The following is a 21,860-nucleotide window of genomic DNA, read 5'->3' on the forward strand; positions in this document are numbered from 1 at the left end:
ACAGAGGTGACTGGAGGTCACTGACCCTGCCACACAGAGAGCTCATATTGTAAGTGGGGATGGGGGAGGCCTGGCGTAAAGGACACCAGCAAGCACAGCAGATGCCAGGCCTCCTCATGCCTATTCCTTCTATGCACATGAGCTCACTGTTCTGGAGAGTGCTGCCAGGGAACCCTAGTGGTCTAGGTGCAGTGGAGCTTTCAAATGGCATGCATTAGCCAGAGGGTTGCTGTTATCGACTATCAGCATGTGTACACCACATGAATCCCAAGTGCTCTAAAACCATTTTCTCTCTTTGTGCAGGACAAATTGGTGCACAACAAGCACCAGAGAGGGAGGACGGGAGAGGGCATGGCTGTACTCCAGCACCTGACGTCATCCGAACAGCAGGCTGCCGAGCTGGCAGGGGAGGATCAGGAGCAGGTGTGTGGAGATGGCGAGATTGGCATCAGGCCTCCAACCAGTAAGGAACAAAGCTTAATGTCTGTACTTAGAAACCTGCGGCTTATGTGTAGTGCTACGTTGGAGGCAGCCCATGCAGGTGCTCGCTCTCTCCTCTAGTAATTGCAGATGCCAGCAAGAACAGGGTGAAGCCAGACCCCGCGGCCGAGTCCACCACATTGCAGATGAACAAGGAAGATTAGGGCAAACAAGACATTTCACCTGTAGAGACATTACAACAGCCACCTGCACCCTCTACCAGCCCAGGGACACACATCTCGGTGGGTTCAAGAGTTAGTTCAGACAGGGTTTCACATTTTGATAGTCACGTGCAGACACGTTTCTGCAACAGGAGGAGGCAGAGACAGCCAAGCTCACTGGCACTTGGGAAGCTGCTGGGGAACTGACATCTGCAAAGTCCAAATCCGATAACGAGCATCTGGGACCGGTCCTACACAGAATGCTTAACATGCAGCAGGAGGCGGGGGAACATCAGACAGAGCTGTCGGAGGCCCTCAACATTGGCATATGAGGTGGAAGAGTCTGTCTGCCTGCTCTCTGATGAAGTGGTAAGTGGTACAGACATGTGCACACACTGAGGTCTCCACAGGGAGGTGGCAGACCCCATAGAGACCCTTGTCCAGCAGATTGATAAGTTTACATTAGAACATACAAATTAGGAGCAGAAGGCCACTCGGACCCTCGAGCCTGCTCTGCCATTCAATAAGATTTTGGCTGATCTGATTGCAACCACAACCCCACATTCCTGCTTACACTGATAACCTTTCAGCTCCTTGCTAATCAATAAACTACCTTAAAAGTTTTCAAAAACTGCTTTCACCGCCTTTTAAGGAAGAAAATTCCAAAGGCTCGCTACCCTCTGAGAGAAAAAAGTTCTCCTCATCTCTGTTTTAAATGAGCGACCCCTTATTTTTAAATAGTGACCCCAAGTTCTAGATTCTCCCACAAGAAGAAACATCCTCTCCGCATCCATACTGTTAAGACCCCTCAGGATCTTAAAGATTTAAATCAAGTCATCTTTTACTCTTCTAAATTGCAGTGGATACAAGTTTGACCTGACAAGCCTTAGTTCATAAGACAACCCACCCATTCCTGGTATTAGTCTAGTAAACCTTCTCTGAACAGGTTCTAATGCATTTACATCTTTCCTTAAATGAGAGTGGTACTGTACACAGTAGTCCAAATGTAGTCCCACCAGTGCCCTATACAACTGAAGCATAACCTCCCTACTTTTGCAATCAATTCCCCTCACAATAAATGATAACATTCTATTAACTTTCCAAATTACTTGCTGTACCTGCATACTCACTTTTTGTGATTCATGCACTAGGACACCCAGATCCATCTGAATTCTCAGTGCTTGGCAATCTCTCACCATTTAAATAATATGCTTCTTATTTATTCTTCCTGCCAAAATGAACAATTTCATATCTGCCCACATCATACTCCATTCGCTAGATCTTTGCCCACTCACTTAACCTATCTATGTCCCCTTGTAGTCTCCCTACATCCTCTTCACAACTTACTTTCCTATCTATTTTTGTGTCGTCAGCAAATTTAGCAACCATTCCTTCGGCCCTTTCATCCACGTCATTTATATAAACACTTAGAAGTTGAGACCCCAGCACTGATCCCTGAGGGGGACACCACTTGTCACATCCTGCCAACCAGGAAGAGACCCATTTAAGCCAATTCTCTGCTTCCTGATAACTAGCTAACCTTGTATCCATGCCAATATCAAATGCCTTCTGAAAATCAAAGTACAGTATATCCACCGGTTCTCCTTTATGAACAGCATATCTGACTCCTTCAAAGAACTCCAGTAAAGTGGTTAAACATGATTTTCCTTTCACAAAACCATGTTGACTCTGGCTGATCGCCTTGAATTTTTCTAAGTGTCCTGCAATGACACCTTTAATAATAGCTTCTAACATATTCCCTATGACCAGTGTTAGGTTAACTGGCCTGTAGTTTCCTGCTTTCTGTCTCCCTCCCTTTTAGAATTGTCACGAAACTAACATGATTTTCATAATATTTTTCTGATTTATTGTGAAATAGGTTTATGGGGGTAAAGATAGTTGGGTCTGTGTGTGATTTAATTGTATTTTGTAGCCAAGCAGACTGCAAGTTTGAAATCATCAAAAGAAGCTAAGTGCTTGACATGCGAATAAGTAAACATGAACGCTGGTTTAGCATGTAAGGTGCGAAGATAATTTGCACTTTTAGATAAATGAAGGGAGATTTGGATTTCAAGGGGATTGTAATCTGTTTACAACTAGCGAGATAAGCAAGGCTAAACAATGTATTTAATTTTCTCAAAGGCGACTGACAATATATAGTAGCAACATGAAAGTTTTGATATTATGAGGAAGATACAGTTTCAAAGACATACAGAACAACAGAATTTACGTATTAAAAGGAGAGAAACATATATAAAGAAGAATGCAAGGTTATGTGTCAGAAGGCTATGTAAGATCAAACAGGACACTACCCTCAGGGGAGGGTAGTGCCCTCGGCCCAACCACCTTCAGCTGCTTCATCAAAGACCTTCCTTCCATCATAAGGTCAGGAGTGGGGATGTTTGCTGATGATTGCACAATGTTCAACACCATTCGTGACTCCTTAGATACTGAAGCAGTCCATGTCCAAATGCAGCAAGACCTGGACAACATCCAGGCATGGGATAACAAGTGGCAAGTAACATTCATGCCACACAAGTGCCAGGCAATGACCATCTGCAGCAAGAGAGAGTCTTACCATCACCCCTTGATGTTTAATGACATTACCATCACTGAATCCACCACTATCAACATCCTGAGGATTACCATTGAACAGAAACTGAACTGGACTAGCCATATAAATACTGTGGCTACAAGAGCAGGTCAGAGGCTAGGAATCCTGTGACAAGTAACTCACCTCCTAACTCCCCAAAGCCTGTCCACCATCTACAAGGCATAAGTCAGGAGTGTGATGGAATACTCCCCACCTGCCTGGATGAGTCCAGCTCCCACAACGCTCAAGAAGCTTTGAGGCCATCCAGAACAAAGCAACCCACTTGATTGGCACCACATCCACAAACATTCACTCCCTCCACCGCCGACGTACAGTAGCAGTAGTGTGTACCATCTACAAGATGCACTGCAGGAATTCACCAAGGCTCCTTCAACAGCACCTTCCAAACCCACGACCACTACCATCTAGAAGGACAAGGGCAGCAGATAGATGGGAATATCACCAGCTAGAAGTTCCCCTCCAAGTACTCATCATACTGACTTGGAAATATATCGCTGTTCCTTCACTGTCGCTGGGTCAAAATCCTGGAACTCCCTTCCTAACAGTACTGTGCGTGTACCTATACCATATGGACTGCAGCGGTTCAAGAAGGCAACTCACCACCACCTTCTGGAGGGCAACTAGGGATGGGCAATAAATGCTGGCCCACCCAGCGAAGGCTACATCCCATGAATGAATTTAAAAAATAGCCTTAATGAAGCATCCAGCATTTGTGCATGTGTCTGCTATGCAACAAAAATGAAGTTGGGGAAAAGCCATTTGGAATTCCACTGTCCAGGGTATTATATTAACTTGCTGAGTTTGTTTTAAATCTAAAATCTATTTTGGACCGTTGCCTTAAAGAAAGTGTAACTGGGGATCAGGTTAATTAGGAATTTTAGGATTGATTACAGTACTGAGTAATTTATAGGCTTATGTATGCGCTTGAAATCTTTTATATTTTGTTAATAAAAATTTTAATTTAATTTTTAGAATCTCTAAAGGTCTTGGTGGTATTCAGTATTCGGAATTCAGTACTCACATCTCATAATAAATACAAATTGCATAACCGTTGTGATAGCGCAACCAAGTTTCCCTTGTAGATTTGGTCTGTCTGGCACACATCATCTGCCACATCATAACAGAATAAAAGAGTAACATTTTCTATTTTCCAATCTAATGAAACCTTCCCCAATTCTAGGGAATTTTGGAAAATTAAAACTAATTCATTAACTATCTCACTAGCCACTTCATCCATGACCTTAGAGTGAAGTCCATCTGGACCTGGGGATTTGTCAGCCCACAGCCCCAACAATTTGCTCAATACTATTTCCTTGCTGACTGTAATTTTTCCAAATTACTCCTTGCCTTCCATTCCCTAATTTACAGTTATTTCCAGGATGTCACTTAATCTTATCTTGTTGTTCAATACCAGGTCTAGTATAGCCTGCTCTTTGGTTGTTTCCAGAGCTAAGAAACTATCCCAAAAACATTTTATGAACTCATCTATGCTGCCTTGCCATCTGATTTTGCCAGTTTATATATAGATTTAAATTTCCCATAATTATTGCTGTACCTTTCTGACAAGCTCCCATTAGGGGGCCTGTATACCACTCCCACAAATGACTTCTTGCCTTTATCATTTCTCATCTCAATTCTAAATGCTTCTACACTCTGGTTTCCTGAAGTCAGGTCATCCCTCTCTAAAGTGCTAGCACCATCATTAATTCACAGAGCCACCCCTCCACCTTTTGCTTACTTCCTGTCCTTCTTAAATGTTGCAAACCCTTCAATATTCAGGTCCCAATCTAAGTCATCCAGTAGCCATGTCTCTGTAATGGCTATCAGATCGTACTTACTTATTTCTATTTGCACTATGAATTAATCTGTTTTGTTTTGAATGCTACCTGCATTTAGGTACAGAGCCTTTAATTTTGTACTTTTATTATTTTAATAGCATCCAGCCTCATCTGCTGATTTCCTCTTAGATTTGTATTCTTTGTCCCTTCCTGTCATTTCATTTCCTATTTTAATACTTTGCTTGCTTGCCTTGTTTCTACTCTTTGGTTTACTGCATTTTCCCAAATTTGATCACTTGCCCCCACTATTCAGTTTAAAACCCTCTCTACTTCCCTAGTTATGCGGCTCACAAGGGCGCCAGCCCCTGCACGGTTCGGGTGAATACTGTCCCAACGGTAGAGATCCCACTTTCCCCAATACAGGTGCCAGTGCCCAGAAACCGGAACCCACTTTTTCCACACCAGTCTTTGAGCAACGCATTCATTTCTCTAATCTTATTTGTCCTATGCCAATTTGCATGTGGCTCAGGTAATAATACAGAAATTATTACTTTTAAGGCTCTGCTTCCTAATTTGGTGCCGAGCTCCTCATACTGACTGTGCAGAACCTCCTTCCTCATCCTGCCTCTGTCATTGGTACCTACATGGACCTCAACCACTGGATCCTCCCCCTCCCACTGCAAGTTCCTCTCCAGCACTGAACAGATGTCCCGAACCCTGGCCCCAGGCAGGTATCACAGCCATCTGAACTCTCGCTCTTTGCTACAGAGAACGATGTCAATCCCCCTCACAATACAGTCCCCAAATACCACTATGTTCCTTTTTTCTCCCTCTACTTGAATAGCTTCCTGTACGACGGTGATATGGCCAGTTTGCTCATCCACCCTGCAGCCCCTGCTCTCATCCAAACAAACTGTGAGAACCTAAGCATATTGGACAATTGCAGAGGCTCACATTCCTGCCCTCTGGGTCCCCTTACCTGCCTCACTTGCAGTCACACCCTCCTGTCCCTGACTACTGATCAAATAATCAGATGAACCTATCCTAAGTGGTGTGACTGCCACCTGGTATAAAACATCGAGGTAACTTTCCTCCTCCCTCATGTGTCGCAGAGTCTGCAGCTCAGCCTCCAGCTCAATGACTTTGAATCAAAGTTCCTCAAGCCGCAAACACTTGCTGCAGACATGTTTGTCCGGAGCACCTACACGCTGCAGCCTTGACAAATCACCTGTCATGCCATCCTTCTGCCGGAGATGCGCACAGTCCTGCACTCCATCTCAGTATTCATGGGTGAGGTTTTGCAGTGGCTATGCGAGAGCTCCATCCAGGTGCCCCTTCTCGTCAAGGAGTCAGGCAGAGGCCCTTGGACACCTAAAAGGAAGACGTGCAACAGGCAAACACCACGGGACCTCCACTCAGGCCTCTCAGAGGATATGTGGCCCTTCAGAATTCCCTCAGTCTGGGCTTCCATTAGCCTCGACCTCTGTGAGTGTAGAGGGTGCAGCTGCAGCATAACAGGAAACCCAAAGTAAGCCAGGACCTTACAGGTCTTGAGGACTCAGAGGACACCCATCAAAGTCATCAAGGGCAACAATGCATAGTGATCAGCAGGCAGCCTCTGCCCCTGCTGCAGAAGTCAGGGGAGCACCTAGAGCAGTGGCAGGATAAGAAAAATTAAAGAGATTCTGATGCCACGTGGTTGCATAGGTGCACCATAATTGTTCAATGCTCATACAGTTTTGTAAATAGACTACATTTTCACTTTAATCAGGTCTGATGTGGTTTCATTGAGATTCTTACTCATTAAGCTTATGCGCCCCCCACAACCCCCAATCTTCAGGGGGACACCCCAGGCTGGGTCTATGTGCCCTGGAATCATGCATATGCTACCACCTCAAAAAGATCCAATTACCTTAGTGTTGAGAAGTTTAACATCATTGGAAGATTAGATATTAACGCATGCACTGAGATTTCAGCAACTAAATGCTATATTCAAGCTTAATCACATTTACAAATTGTGAAAGTTGGGGGGGACATAGAGAAGGAGGAAAAGAAAGAGAGAAAAAGAGCCAACCACTAATAAGATACTATGCAATCAGACAGAATTGTTCTGTTACATGTGGTAATCACTCCTGAAATTCAACCGCACCCTTCAAATGAAAGTCACGTCCTCAAAGAATTCAGATAATTTTAGGAAATCAGATTTGCCTATCAAATAGCATACATTGGTTTGCTAAAATAAAATATCCAACCAGCAATAATCGTGAGTAAAGATTACAATAAAGAAGTTTTTCTCATCTAAAAACATTGTGTTGACAAAGCAAAATTATATTTTAGTCTTTCATGTAGATGTAAGAATTGAGTAGATAGATGTCCACCCATTCCGCCAGCTTGTCTCTGCCCATTTGAAGTCTCTCACTAACCTCCTCACAGTATTCCCAGTGGTCTTTATCCTTCCCCTCCCAATTATCCAAAAAAGCTGTTGAATAGCACCAGTTTAGGAACATAGGAGTAGGAGCAGGCCATTCAGCTCGGTGAGCCTGCTCCGCCATTCAATGCAATCATGGCTGATCATCCACTTCAATGCCTTTTTCCCAAACTCTTCCCATTTCCCTTTAAGTCATTGGTATTTAGAAATCTGTCAATCTCTACATTCAACATACTCAATGACTGAGCTTCCATGGCCCTCTGGGGTAGAGGATTCCAAAGATTCATAATCCTCTGAGAAAAAACTTTCTCCTCATCTCAAGCTTAAATGGCTTCCCCCTTATTTTGAAATTGTGTTCTCTGGTTCTAGACTTCCCAGTCAGGGGAAACACACTATCTGCATCTACTCTGTCCATCCCTTTAAATTTTCTGTAAGTTTCAATGAGATCATCTCTCATTCTTCAAAACTCTTGAGAATAAAGACTCAGTTTCCCCAATCTCTCTTCATAGGACAGTCCTCCCCTCCTGGGAACAAGTCTGGTGAACCTTAGTTGCACTCCCTCTATGGCAATAATATCCTTTCTGAGGTAAGGAGACCAAAACTGCACTCAGTACTCCAGGTGCGCTCTAGCCAAGGTTCTATACAATTGAAGCAAGACTTTGCTACTCCTGTACTCAAACCCTCTTACATTCCATTAGCCTTCCTAATTGCTTGCTGCACCTGCATGTTAGCTTTTGGCGACTTATTGATGAGTTCACCCAGGTTCCTTTGTACATCTACACTTTCTAATCTCTTATCATTTAAGAAATTCTCTGCACTTCTGTTCCTCCTACCAAAGTGGATAACCTCACATTTTTCCACATTATATTTCATCAGCCAAGTTCTTCAGTCTGTCCAAATCTTCTTGAAGCGGCTTTGAATGTTCCTCACAACACACAGCTTTATGTCATCCGCGAATTTGGAAATATTACATTTGGTCCCCGCATCCACATCATTGTGGATATATTGTGATTTATTATGTCATTTATTATGCACAGGCGAGTGTCTCTCCGAATCACTTGGCGAGTCAGGAGCTGATTCATCTGCTCTGCCATTACAGGGTGGGGTTGAAAGTCTGGACACCATATTTAAACTCCACCCGAGCACAAGCATCTCACAATGCATACATTGTGAACAGCTGGGACCCAAATACTGATCCTTGTGATACTCCACTCGTCACAGCCTGCTAACACGAGAATTACCTGTTTATTCCTATTCTCTGTTTACTGCCTGTCAGCCAATCCTTAATCCATGCCAGTATATTACCTCCTATCCCATGTGCTTTAATTTTACTAATCAATCTCCTGAGGGGGACTTTACCAAAAGCCTTCTGAAAACCCAAGTATACTATGTCCACCGACTCCCCACTTTATCCATTCTGTTTGTAACATCCTCAAAAAACTCCAACAGATTCATCAAACATAATTTCCCATTCATAAATCCATGCTGACTGATTCTGTATTTGTGCCTGATTCTGCACTTGGAAGCTCATTTATTATGCACAGGCGAGTGTCTCTCCGAATCACTTGGCGAGTCAGGAGCTGATTCATCTGCTCTGCCATTACAGGGTGGGGTCGAAAGTCTGGACACCATATTTAAACTCCACCCGAGCACATGCATCTCACTCTCTCCAGCCCGCCCAGCTGTCTCCAGGAGATGTTTAGAGATGTCTGCAAACCAGAAGGAACAAGCTACAAGCCAGAAAAAGAAAGCTGTCCACTTCTGTCTAGATGCCCTCAAGGCCATTATCAGAGGAGTACAGCAGTTTTATCACAGGGACAGCTCCAAGAAGCACACCAGCCTCACCTCTCCAGCCTGGGAAGTCATAGCAGAGGAGGTCAGTGCCGCTGGCCACTGCACCTACAACACCACCCAGTGAAGGAAGAGAATGAACGATCTCATCTGCTCTGCCAGGGTAAATCATCCTTCAACTCTCTCCAATATCCAACTCTCAACATGGCATCATGTACTCAAAGGTCTACTCACTTCAGGGATCTCACAACCATCGCCACTTATTATCTCATGGAAACTTTCACATCACCATCATCTCATCTATCATGTTGCTCACACTCTATCCTCAGCCCCTTCTGCGGAGGGCTCACACAACACAGGCAGCATGCATGTTTCCCAACCTCTGCTCCAACTTTTCTCATCATATTCCTGTCTTTTGTCTGAATCCTGTCTAAACTGGGCCACAACAGACGGGAAAGATCCGAGATCGAAGGAGAGACGGCTGATATCGTTCCCCTTACCAAGTTCAAGGAGAATGGCGCCAAGCTGGCTGGGGAGGACAGGCATCGATCCTATGGGGAAGGGGAGATCGGCTTGTCCCAGCAGCTACTACGGATGATGCCTCCATGAAGTCGTCACATCCTGACATTCACAGTGAGTGACATGCAATCTTGTAATCTGCCTGCTCATGAACTAAAACTCTCCTCTCTCTCATATCGGCACCAGCAGATCTAGGCAGATGAGGAGGGCATCATTAGCCCCAGACCCCAGGCCACCTTGGATGAGGAAGCTGAGAAAGCCCTTGAAGAAGAACCATCACTGCGCTCACCCGCATCTTCCACCAGCACAGAGACAAAAACCTCGGCGGGTCGTAGCCAAAGATTAGGCTCGGGGTAACCTACTGGAAAACACTTCACTGAGACGTCCCTGCAGCAGTCAGAGCCAGGAACAGCCCAGGTCTCTGGCACTCAGTCTGAGTCAGATGATGAGCCTCTGCGAGCGGCCACCAACGCAACGCTGAAGATGCAACAACAGACGGTGGAACATCAGGCAGTCACTCAGCAGACTGGAGCGAAGGATGGAGGAGTCTGCCCAGATTCTATCTGATGTCATGGCTCCGACATGTGAGAATCTCGAGGTCACCATGGTAAGGTTGGTAACCACCTTGGAGGTCTTGGTCTAGCAGGTTTTTCTGGATCTGTGCTCGGACCTTGACCCCATGGTCACACACACTGGTGGGCACCATCAGCGTCTAGGAATGAGGTGGTGAGGCACCTTGACCTTCCTCCAGGTGCCCCTTCTCCTTAAGGAGTTGGGTGTGAGGGGGGGGGGGGGTGTGCCCTTAGGCACCCACGGTGAGGATGAGCATCAGCCAGTCACCCTGTGCGCCTCCAGTTAGGACACTCCAAGCGTATCTAGCTGCTCAAAATCCTCTCTGTCTATGACCTCATCCTTTCCAGCTGCTCAGGCCAAGGAGGGTGCATCTGCCCCTGGGCATGAGATCCTTATTAGGCCAGGGCCCTCCAAGCCTCAGGCCACCAGAGGACATCTGCCAAGGTCATAAGACCATAAGACATAGGAGCAGAAATTAGGCCATTCAGCCCATCGAGTCTGCTCCACCATTCAATCATGGCTGATAAGTTTTTCAACCCCATTCTCCCGTCTTCTCCCCGTAACCTTTGATCCCCTTACCAATCAAGAACCTATCTATCTCGGTCTTAAATACACTCAATGACATGGTCTCCACAGCCTTCTGTGGCAATGAATTAGATAGATTCACCACCCTCTGGCTAAAGAAGTTTCTCCTCATCTCTGTTCTAAAAGGCCTTCCCTTTACTCTGAGGCTGTGCCCTCTGGTCCTAGTCTCTCCTACTAATGGAAACATCTTCCCCACGTTCACTCTATCCAGGCCTTTCAGTATTTTAAGTTTCAATCAGATCCCCCCTCATATTTCTAAACTCCATCGAGTATAGACCCAGAGTCCTCATACGTTTCTCATATGTTAAGCCTTTCATTCCTGGGATCGTTCTCGTGAACCTCTTCTGGACCCTCTCCAGGACCAGCACATCATTCCTGAGATACGGGGCCCAAAATTGCTCACAATATTCTAAATGTGGTCTGACCAGAGCCTTATAAAATCTCAGCAGCACATCCCTACTTTTATATTCTAGTCCTCTCGAAATAAATGCCAACATTGCATTTGCCTTCCTAACTACTAACTCAACCTGCAAGTTAACCTTAACAGAATCCTGGACTAGGACTCCCAAGTCCCTTTGCACTCCAGACTTCTGAATTATCTCCCCTTTTAGAAAATAGTCTATGCCTCTATTCTTCCTACCAAAGTGCATGACCTCACACTTCCCCACATTGTATTCCATCTGCCACTTCTTTGCCCATTCTCCTAACCAAATCCTTCTGCAGCCTCCCCGCCTCCTCAATACTACCTGTCCCTCCACCTATCTTTGTATCATCTGCAAACTTAGCCAGAATGCCCTCTGTTCCTTCATCTAGATCATTAACGTATAAAGTGAAAAGTTGTGGTCCCAACACTGACCCCTGCGGAACTCCATTAGTCACCGGCCGTCATCCTGAGAAGGACCCCCATATCCCCACTCTCTGCCTCCTGCTAGACAGCCAATCTTCTATCCATGCTAGTACCTTGCCTCTAACACCATGGGCCCTTATCTTACTGAGTAGCCTCCTGTGCGGCACCTTGTCAAAGGCCTTCTGGAAGTCCAAGGAGATAACATCCATTGGCTCTCCTTTGTCTACTCGTTACCTCCTCAAAGAATTCTAACAGATTTGTCAGGCATGACCGCCCCTTGATGAAACCATGCTGACTTTGCCATATTTTATCATGCACTTCCAAGTATTCTGAAATCTCTTCCTTAGTAATGGACTCTAAAATCTTACCAACGACCAAGGTCAGGCTAATCGACCTGTAATTTCTTGTCTTATGCCTCACTCCCTTCTTAAACAGTGGGGTTACATTAATGATTTTCCAGTCCTCTGGGACCCTCCCTGACTCCAGTAATTCCTGAAAGATCACCACTAACGCCTCCATTATCTCTTCAGCTATCTCCTTCAGAACTTTGTGGTGTAATCCATCTGGCCCAGGCGATTTATCCACCTTCAGACCTTTCAGTTTTCCTAGCACCTTCTCCTTGTTAATGGCTACCATACTCACCTCTGCCCCCCGACTCTCTTGAACTTTGGGGATGTCACTCGTGTCTTCCACCGTGAAGACTGATGCAAAGTACCTATTCAGTTCCTCCGCCATTTCTTTTCCCCACTACTACTCCAGCGTCATTTTCCAGCAGCCCAATGTCCACTTTTGCCTCTCTCCTACCCTTTATATATCTAAAAAAAACTCTTGCAATCTTCTTTTATATTACTGGCTAGTTTACCCTCATATTTAATCTTCTCCTTCCTTATTTCTTTTTTAGTTGTCCTCTGTTGATCTTTGTAGGCTTCCCAATCCCCTGGTTTCCCACTGCTCTTCGCCGCATTGTATGCTTTCTCTTTAGCTTTTATGCTGTCCCTGACTTCCCTTGTCAGCCATGGTTGCCTCGTCCTCCCTTTATGCTTCTTCTTCCTAGGGATGAATTTTTGCTGTGTCTCCCAAATTACTCCCAGAAACTCCTGCCATTGCTGTTCCACTGTCTTTCCTGCTAGGCTTATCTCCCAGTCAATTCTGGCCAGCTCCTCCCTCATGCCTCTGCAGTTGCCTGCATTCAACTGTAATACCGTTACATCTGATTCCGGCTTTTTACTCTCAAATCGCAGAGTAAATTCTATCATATTATGGTCACTTCCTCCTAAGGGTTCCTTCACCTTAAGCTCCCTAATCAAATCTGCCTCATTACACATCACTAACTCTAGAATTGCCTGTTCTCTAGTGGGCTCCACCACAAGCTGTTCCAAAAAGCCATCTCGTAGACATTCCACAAATTCCTTTTCTTGGGATCCACTATCAACCTGATTTTCCCAGTCTACCTGCATATTGAAATCCCCCATGATCACTGTAACCTTGCCTTTCTTACATGCCTTTTCTATTTCCTGGTGTATCTTGTGCCCCACATCCTGACTACTGTTCGGAGGCCTGTACATAACTCCCATTATGGGAGACATCATCACAGACATCAGGACGTAGCAGTCAGCAGCTGTCTCCACCTCTGCTGCGGATGTCAGGGCTGCACCCAGCCAAAGTGGTGAGGTTAGGAAAATTAAGAAATGTTGAAATCACTTTTAGGTCATGGGAATGCAACCACTGTAAAAATATTTCACTTTTGTTAATACATTTGGTGTTTATGTGACTGAAAGCTCAACAGAAAGCTTTGTGATTACGTACATATGAATCCTCTTTTTTGAGGTTTAGCCATCATCCCACTCAGTAATAGTCTCCCTTTGTGAGATTCACATTCATGCAATGTCAAGCTCACTGAAGGTAATTTCTGCACCCTTATGTGATGTCATGGAGATGTATTAAAATCTTTATTAGAAGTGTGTGCTTAATGCGCTTGTAACCCTTTTTCCTCATGACACACCACTGTGTGAGGGCAGCTCTGCAGCCTCGAAGGATTAGCGGCAGTTATGTCTCCTCAGTGGTGGTGCCAAAGGACAAGACCTGGATGGGAGGATGATATCCCCAACCATGTCCTCATCTCATTGGCCACTGTAGTTCTCACCAACATGGGGATGACTGCATTAAGTAAGTTGCTGCAGCGTTTTCACTGTTGTGTCGACTTTCACTTCCCAGCGCAAGCGCATAAAAGGTGCATCGTTGACCTTCTTAGAGATCATGGCCTGGTCAAACATGTGGCTGAAAGGTGCAAGTCTGAATGTTGAGCTTGCTCTCGATGTGACTGGTTGGACATCCCATTCGATGCAAAGGAATAGGATTAAGGAAAAGAAGAAATGTGGCCATCTCCCGTTGTCTTCAGTTTACTCCTCCTCCTCCAATCTGGTAACAATTAAAGTGACATGGGCACATCTTCTATATTATGCTTCCTCGATGGCATCATCCTGTGGAGGCTGACCCTCATCATACTCTTCAGGTTCCTGGCCCTCCTGCTCTCCATCCTCTGAGGAGCTCTCATCTTTCTCCCTCTTGCAAGGCATCACCTCTTTACATTGTGAGGTTGTGAAGGGCACAACACACAACAATGATGCAAGATATCCTATCTGAAGTGTACTGCAGTGCCCCACCTGTGTGGTCCAAATATCAGAAGCGCAACCTGAGAGTGCAAATGGCCTGCTTGATTAGAGACCATATGGAGCTGTGAGCTGTGTTGCACCTCTACTCTGAAACACCCTGAGGCCAATGCACAGGTGTCATGAGCCAGTATTTCAGTGGGTACCCCTCATCCCCGAGCAGCCATCCCTGCAGATGCTCAGGCGCCTCGGATATCTGAGGCACCTGGGAGTGACTCAGAATGAGTGATGGCGACTCTCAGGGTACCTTGCACAAACGTGCATTATATGCTTCTAATGGGCGCAGGCCAGTTGCATATTGATGGAATGAAAGCTTTTATGGTGATAAACATTAAGGGCTGCTGCTATGGAGCCCTTAAAGCCACTTGGGTGCAGTCGATTGCACCCTGCACTCTTGGAAAGCCTGAGATAGCTGCAAACCCACTGAATCTCGCAGCCTGGCTATCTTCATTGAGTGTAAATCTCACATTGTGATGTGCCTTGCTGTAGGGGGCATCTGTGACCTCCTTGATGCATCTACATGAGGCGGACTGCGAGATGCCACACAGGTCCCCTGTGAATCCCTGGAATGATCCACAGGCAAAGAAATTAAACACAGTGGTGACCTTCAAGGCCACTGGCAAGGGATAGTCTCCGACTCCATGGGGCGTTAGGTCCTCCCGAAGAATCTCTGGAAAAGTGCAGGCGTGCGCAGTATTGTGTCTCACTCATCTGCAAATAGGAGAGTCTTCTTCGGTAGACTCTTGGTCTAGCAAGTCACCTCCGTGGCCTGGGTCTATCATCTTGAACCTCATGTTCTTGCTGTCGCTCATGTGCACCCTGGACCTCAGACGGGGCCTCCTCCTGAAGCTGTGCGTGGCATCACCTGCCCCTTCTTCTCCTCCTCCATTCTATTAGAAGCCTCAGAAAGGCAGCATTGAGCCCTGGATCCATAATTGTTTTGTCCTTCTCTATGAAATGATAGATTGAATAGATTAATGAATAATGGGTAAAAATAGTGAAGCTCACAATCTTGAGCCAACAGCAACTGTAATGGTCTATAATGGCTTCTGCCGCTGATACAGCCTTGTAACTGAGGCGCTAATAGACACATCAAAGTGACAACATGCCATCCCTGACACTAAACATCTGAATTCCACAGAGGTTGGAGAAGATTTGAATGACATGCGTGACCTGACCTAGCTTAGTGCTCCAATCTCAGGTCTGGCATACTGATTAACAATAAGTTGCTCATGATTAATGACTGGATGCCCTTTGGCCCATTATGAATGTCAATTCTGGAAAGCACATGAAAGTCTTTCATTGATTGGTGCCATATATGAGCACCTGTACCTTCCTAACGGTTGCCTGCATACCCAAATTTCACATTCCTGTATTGTAATGTTGAAATGCAGTAACTGTGATGTTAAGCCAGTGACTCCTACATTTCCCTGTTTCAGTGTGGCAAAAGGTATGGGTTCCAATGGCTAGCTTCTCAAGGAAGTCTTCCTCCTTTCTCTTAATCTTCTAGCACCAACAAGTTAGAGGGTGACCCCAGAGAAGGTGACCCCTTAGTCCAGCAGTGCACTCCTCCCAGACTGCCTCAGACACTCCCGTGCAGAGTCTCTTCTACTTTTGATTTAAAACTGCACCATTAGTTCAAGAGTCCATTACTGCTGAAATGCCCATGCCCCATCTGGACCTCACCCCTCCCTATCTAGAAGCTATGTGCACGGTCACCTACAGAGGAGACCTTCCCTCCAAAGAAAGTTTCACATATCCCCACTTTTTAATGTTTTCCCCAAATACAGGCTGCAGATACCTCCCATAACCATTACTATCCCATCTGCAGACCACTACCAGACAAGCCAATAGTCACGCCCTGCACACCAAGCTGTGCATTAGAGATAAAAACAAAAAACAAAAAACTGCGGATGCTGGAAATCCAAAACAAAAGCAGAATTACCTGGAAAAACTCAGCAGGTCTGGCAGCATCGGCGGAGAAGAAAAGAGTTGATGTTTCGAGTCCTCATGACCCTTCGACAGAACTTCTGTCGAAGGGTCATGAGGATTTGAAATGTCAACTCTTTTCTTCTCCGCCAATGCTGCCAGACCTGCTGAGTTTTACCAGGTATTCTGTTTTTGTTTTAGGTGTGCATTATCCCAGTTGAGCACACAGTACTCCCGCTCCATGGAGGGCTAAGGGCTATGTGTGTGCCCTGCATAGCCCTGGAGCATGGCCTGCTACATCTCAGGACTGTCTCTACTCTCTCGCTCTTGACTGTATGGTCCACAGAGCCCCTGAACTGTCTGTACTCTCTCACTTCTGATGTGAGCCCAAGGACAGTCTGTACTCTCTCACTCCTGACTGTGAGACAAGGAGTGTCTCTACTCTCTCATTCCTGACCATGAGCCCAAAGAGTGTCTCTCTTCTCTGACTCCAACCTGCTGGCCCCAGAACAAGAACTTTGACTTTCAATGAGTTCCCCATTGCCCTCATGACTGAACATTACACCCCACTCCTCCATGAGTCTCAGTGCAACACATCCTTCTTGGGCCACACTGCACACACCCACCCCTTCCCTATTCCGCAGTGTGCATGCATCCCCTCCCATTCATGCATGTGGTATCCCATCCACCTCCTTGTTTGCCATTGTTTCAGTTTCTCTCGTTAGCCTCCAGCATCCCAACCCGCAGTCTCCCCTCTGCCTGCCATTGTTCCCCCTCCCCCCAACCCCCATGCAATACCTTCCTTCCCTTTTGCCCCCATGTGTTCCCCCCAACCCCTTGCAATACCTTTTTTCCCCTTTTGGCCCCCTCCCCCCCATGTGTCTGTTATCCTCTCCCCACCCCAGGTCGCAATACTGATCTCTGTCTGAATGTTCAGCCCTGCCTGAGTACCGTCGCACAATGGTGTTCTTCTGGACTCCGGAGGCACCCACCAGGTGCAGACCAACTCCACACCCCAGCAGTGTGTCGATCCACTCGCATCACGACAAGACTGGTGCAGCGCTGTGGCAGGTAGGCTATGAATGTTGGACTCACCTTAAATTCACGAGCGAAATGAGGTCCAACCACTGCATGGCACTCTTTTTCAAACGTGATTCAGGCAGCATGATTTCCCGCTGGCATGATGCAAAATTGGAAGGCGTCATGTAATCCCGGCAAGCAGCATATTTAAAGAGCACTTTTTAGATAGTAATGAATGCAAATGGCGTTCACATCACTAGTCAGCGTGATACACAGTTCGCCATTAACTCACCATCGGGTGAATTGCAAATTGTTTTCACACCAGCAGGATTCCGATTTTTTGGCTCCCACTAGATTCTCCGATCCTGCCCGCCACAAAACCCGCCATAGGCAGGATGGAAAATTCTGCCCAAAGTAATAATTTAACTTGTCTGCCATTCCTCTATTCTCCATTATAAGTTCTCCTGCTTCTGCCTATAATGGACCAGCATTTGTCTTAGCCAAACATTTCCTTTTTATGTATCTATAAAAGCTTTTATAGTCCATCTTTATATTTTTCCTAGTTTACATTCATTACATTCTCCCTTTCCTTGTCAGATTTTTGGTCCTCCTTTGCTGTATTCCAAAATTCTCCCAAATCCCAGGTTTACTACTATTTCTGGCAACTTTCTGGTCTCCTTAAAAATAATCTTATACAATCCTTAACTTCCTTTGTTAGCCACGGTTGATGGACTTTTCCTTTTGAGTTTTTGTGCCTTAAAGGAATGTAGAGTTGCTGTAAACTATGTAATAATTCTTTATCAACCATCCATGGCCTATGTACCATCATACTTTTTAACGTATTTCCCAATCCACCTCAGCCAATTTGCCCCTCATGCCTCCCTAATTTCCTTTGTTCAAAATTAACATACCAGCTTCAGATTGAACTACCTCATTTTAAAACATGTCAAATTCTACTATACTATGATCACTCATCCCTGAAGGCTCTTTTACAACTAGATTATTAATTAGCCCTTTTTCGTTACATAATACTAAATCTAAAATAGTCTGTTCTCTAGTCAGTTCCTCAGCATGCTGCTCTAGAAAACCATCCTTAACACTATCCAGAAGCTTGTCCACCACAGCATTACTGCTCATTAGGTTTGCCCAGTTTATATGCAGACTGAAGTCACCCATGCTACATGCTTCTCTAATCTCCTGATTAATATGATGCTTCATACTTTGGTGGCCTGCAAACAGATTCCACATTTCATTCTTCCAATCTGAGGTCCTTCCATACTAACGTACTGATCCCATGCTTATTATCTGTGCAATACCACCTCCTTTTCCTTTTTGTCTGTCCTTCCTAAATCCTTGAATATTCAGTTCCCAGTCTTGGTCACCCTTTTTTTTATTCATTCATGGGATGTGAGCATCACTGGCTAGGCCTGCATTTATTTCCTATCCCTAATTGCCCTTGTTCAGAGGGCATTTAAGAGTCAACCTTATTGCACGTCCATGTAGGATGGCAGATTTCCTTCCTTAAAGGGCACTAGTGAACCAGATGAGTTTTTATGACAATCAGCAATGGTTTCATTACTTAATTCCAGATTTTTATTGAATTCAAATTCCACCATCTGCCGGGATTTGAACCTGGCCCAGTAGTACAGCGACAATACCACTATGCCATTGCCTCCCCGGCAGCCATGGTTCTGTAATGGCAATTAGATCATACCCATTTACCTCTATTTGTGCCTTTAAATCATCTGTCTTGTTGCAAATGATCTGTGCATTCAGATAGAGTGCACTTAACTTTGTCTTTTTGACATTATTCTGCATTCTAAGCCAGTTGATGCTCACCCTCATTTCACCTGCCTTCTAATTTCACCTGCCACTTTTCTACTTCCTGTTACCAGCTTTTCTTCCTTCCAATTTGAGCTACCCTTCAGGTTCCCACCCCCTGCGAGGATATTAGTCCTGTTCCTGTTATGGTGTAACCCGTCCAGCTTGTACAGGTCCCACCTGCTCCAGAACTGGTCCAATGCCTCAGAACTATGATGTCCTCCCTCCCACACCAATTCTCCAGCCACGTGCTCAATTGATCAATCCTTCTGTTCCTATGCTCACTAGCATATGGCACTGGAGTTATTCTGAGGTTACTGCTCTTGAGGTCCTGCTTTTTAATTTTCTTAACTCCCTAAAATCTGTTTTCAGGACCTAATCCCTCTTCCGACCCATGTTGTCAGCACCGATGTGGACCATGACTTCTGGCTGTTCACCCTCCTCCAGGAGCATGTCCTGCAGTCGCTCTGTGACATCCTTGACACTGGCACCAGGGAAGCAACACACCATCCTGGAGTCATGTTTACTGCTGTAGAAATGCCCATCTGATCCCCTATGGAATCCCCCATCACTATTGCTCTTCCACTCTTCTTCCTTCGCTCTGTGCAGATGAACCACCTGTGGTGCCACAGGCTTAGCTCTGGCTGCACTCCCCTGAGAATCCATCGCCCTCACCAGTACCTAAAAAGAAAATGAATTAGCAAGCAAGATACAATCAGGGGACTCCTGCACTATCTCCCTGGTTCTCTTAGACTGTCTGGCAGTCACCCATTCCCTCTTTGCTTGTATGCTACTAAACTGCAGCATGACCACCTCCCTTAACATGCTATCCACCTAGTTCTCTGCCTCGTGGATGTACAATAGTGACTCCAGCCACTGCTCAAGTTCCAAAACCCGGAGCTCAGGCTTCTGCTGATGTTGACACTTCCTGTAGATGTGTTTGTCTAGGACACGTGGTGCACCTATGACTGCCCACATAGCACAGGATGTGCATTCTACTCAGCCGAGCTTACCTGCCATATCATGACTTTAAAGACTATTTATTACAATTAGAATAAGTGGAATAACTTATCAGTTACTCACTAATCAGCTTCTTCTCCTGTACTGAAGTAAGAGCCAACTACTGGAGGCTTAAAAAGGTAGAAAAAGAAAGGCGCACCCCCTCACCAAACCCCCTCACTCGCCAAACTCCCACTTTACACTCTGTGCATCCAAAGCAGCACTCTTAGTGCAGGCTACTTTTTTGAAAACACCACCAGCAACTTAAGACAACTAATATCACGTGAGGGCTCATCCGGCATTCGAACCCAGGACCTCTTGCATACTAATGTAATGAAAACCCCTAAGCGAGAATCATATCCTAGATCAATGAACTGGCAATGAGTTTCTGTGGATTCTTGATTTCTTTCTCCCCTCAGTTCCCCTTACTCAGCACACTATCAGTCACACCAATCTGTTCTGAACCTGTACCTCTCCATAGGGTGTGAACAAAGTCAGGAACAATCTGTTCAGATTCTGCTCCACCTCCCTTTAGCATCAGATTGTCACCAACTTGCACATCAGCGCAATGACTCTGAGCCAATAGATTCGAGACAGCAACATCAATAAGTGTATGTCAGGACAGTCTCATTATATATGAACTCCCACACCCTATTGCTCAGACATAAAATTGGACCAGCTTTGCACTGTGTTCCAAATGATTGACCTCTTCACACTACAACTTCGTCAAAAGAAAACTTGAAACCAGGAACCATTCAGCTTGTGTAAAAACTGAGTAAATGACATACTGGAGGTGAACATACCTGCCTGATTTACAGCCAATGTCTGAGGCATCACTATCACCATCCCTCAGGATGTCCTGTCCTACTGACAGGATAGACCCAGCAGAGGCGGCGCAATACAGTCGGAAGGGAGATGCCCTGGGAGTCCACAACATTGACTCTGGACCCCATGAAGTGTCACATTAGATCAAATATGGGCAAGGAAGCCTCCTACTGATTACCACCTGCGACCCTCCCTCAGCATATGAATCAGTACTCCTCCATGTTGAACAACACTTAGGGGAAGCACTGAGGGCAGCAAGGGCACAGAATGTACTCCAGATGGAAGCTTTCAATGTCCATCACCAAGATTGGCTCGACTATTGACTGTGCTGGCTGAGTCCTGAAGGCCATATCTGCCAGACTGGGTCTGCAGCAGATGGTGAGGGAACCAACAAGAGGGAAAAACATACTAGGTTTTTCTGTTGCAGACGTATCTCTCCATGATAGTACAGGGAAGAGTGGCCACCATACAGTCCCTGTGAAGAAAAAGTCTCATCTTCACACTGAGCATATCCTGCATAATGCTATCTGGTACTACCACTATGCTAAATGGGATAGATTCGGAACAGATCTAGCAGCTCAAAATTGGGCATCCATGAGATGCTGAGGGCAATCAACGGCAGCAGAATTGTATTCAACGCAATCTGTAACCTCATGGCCCACCAGATCCCTCAATCTACCATTACCATCAAGCCAAGGGATCAACCCTGGTTCAATGAAACTGCAAGAGGGCATGCCAGGAGCAGTACCAGGCATACCTAAAAATGAGGTGTTAATCTGGTGAAGCTATAAAACAGGACTACTTGCATGCCAAACAGCTGA

The 21,860-nt window shown here is 45.6% G+C and overlaps 1 protein-coding gene across 1 annotated transcript in view; it reads right to left on the reverse strand.

Annotated features, from left to right (window-relative positions):
• The window catches only part of atp8b5b (ATPase phospholipid transporting 8B5b), a 306,737-nt gene that overhangs the window by 174,714 nt on the left and 110,163 nt on the right, over window positions 1-21,860 (reverse strand). The window lies entirely within an intron of this gene.

The sequence above is a fragment of the Carcharodon carcharias genome, chromosome 1 (genome assembly GCF_017639515.1).
Source record: "Carcharodon carcharias isolate sCarCar2 chromosome 1, sCarCar2.pri, whole genome shotgun sequence".
Classification (NCBI taxonomy): Eukaryota; Metazoa; Chordata; class Chondrichthyes; order Lamniformes; family Lamnidae; genus Carcharodon; species Carcharodon carcharias.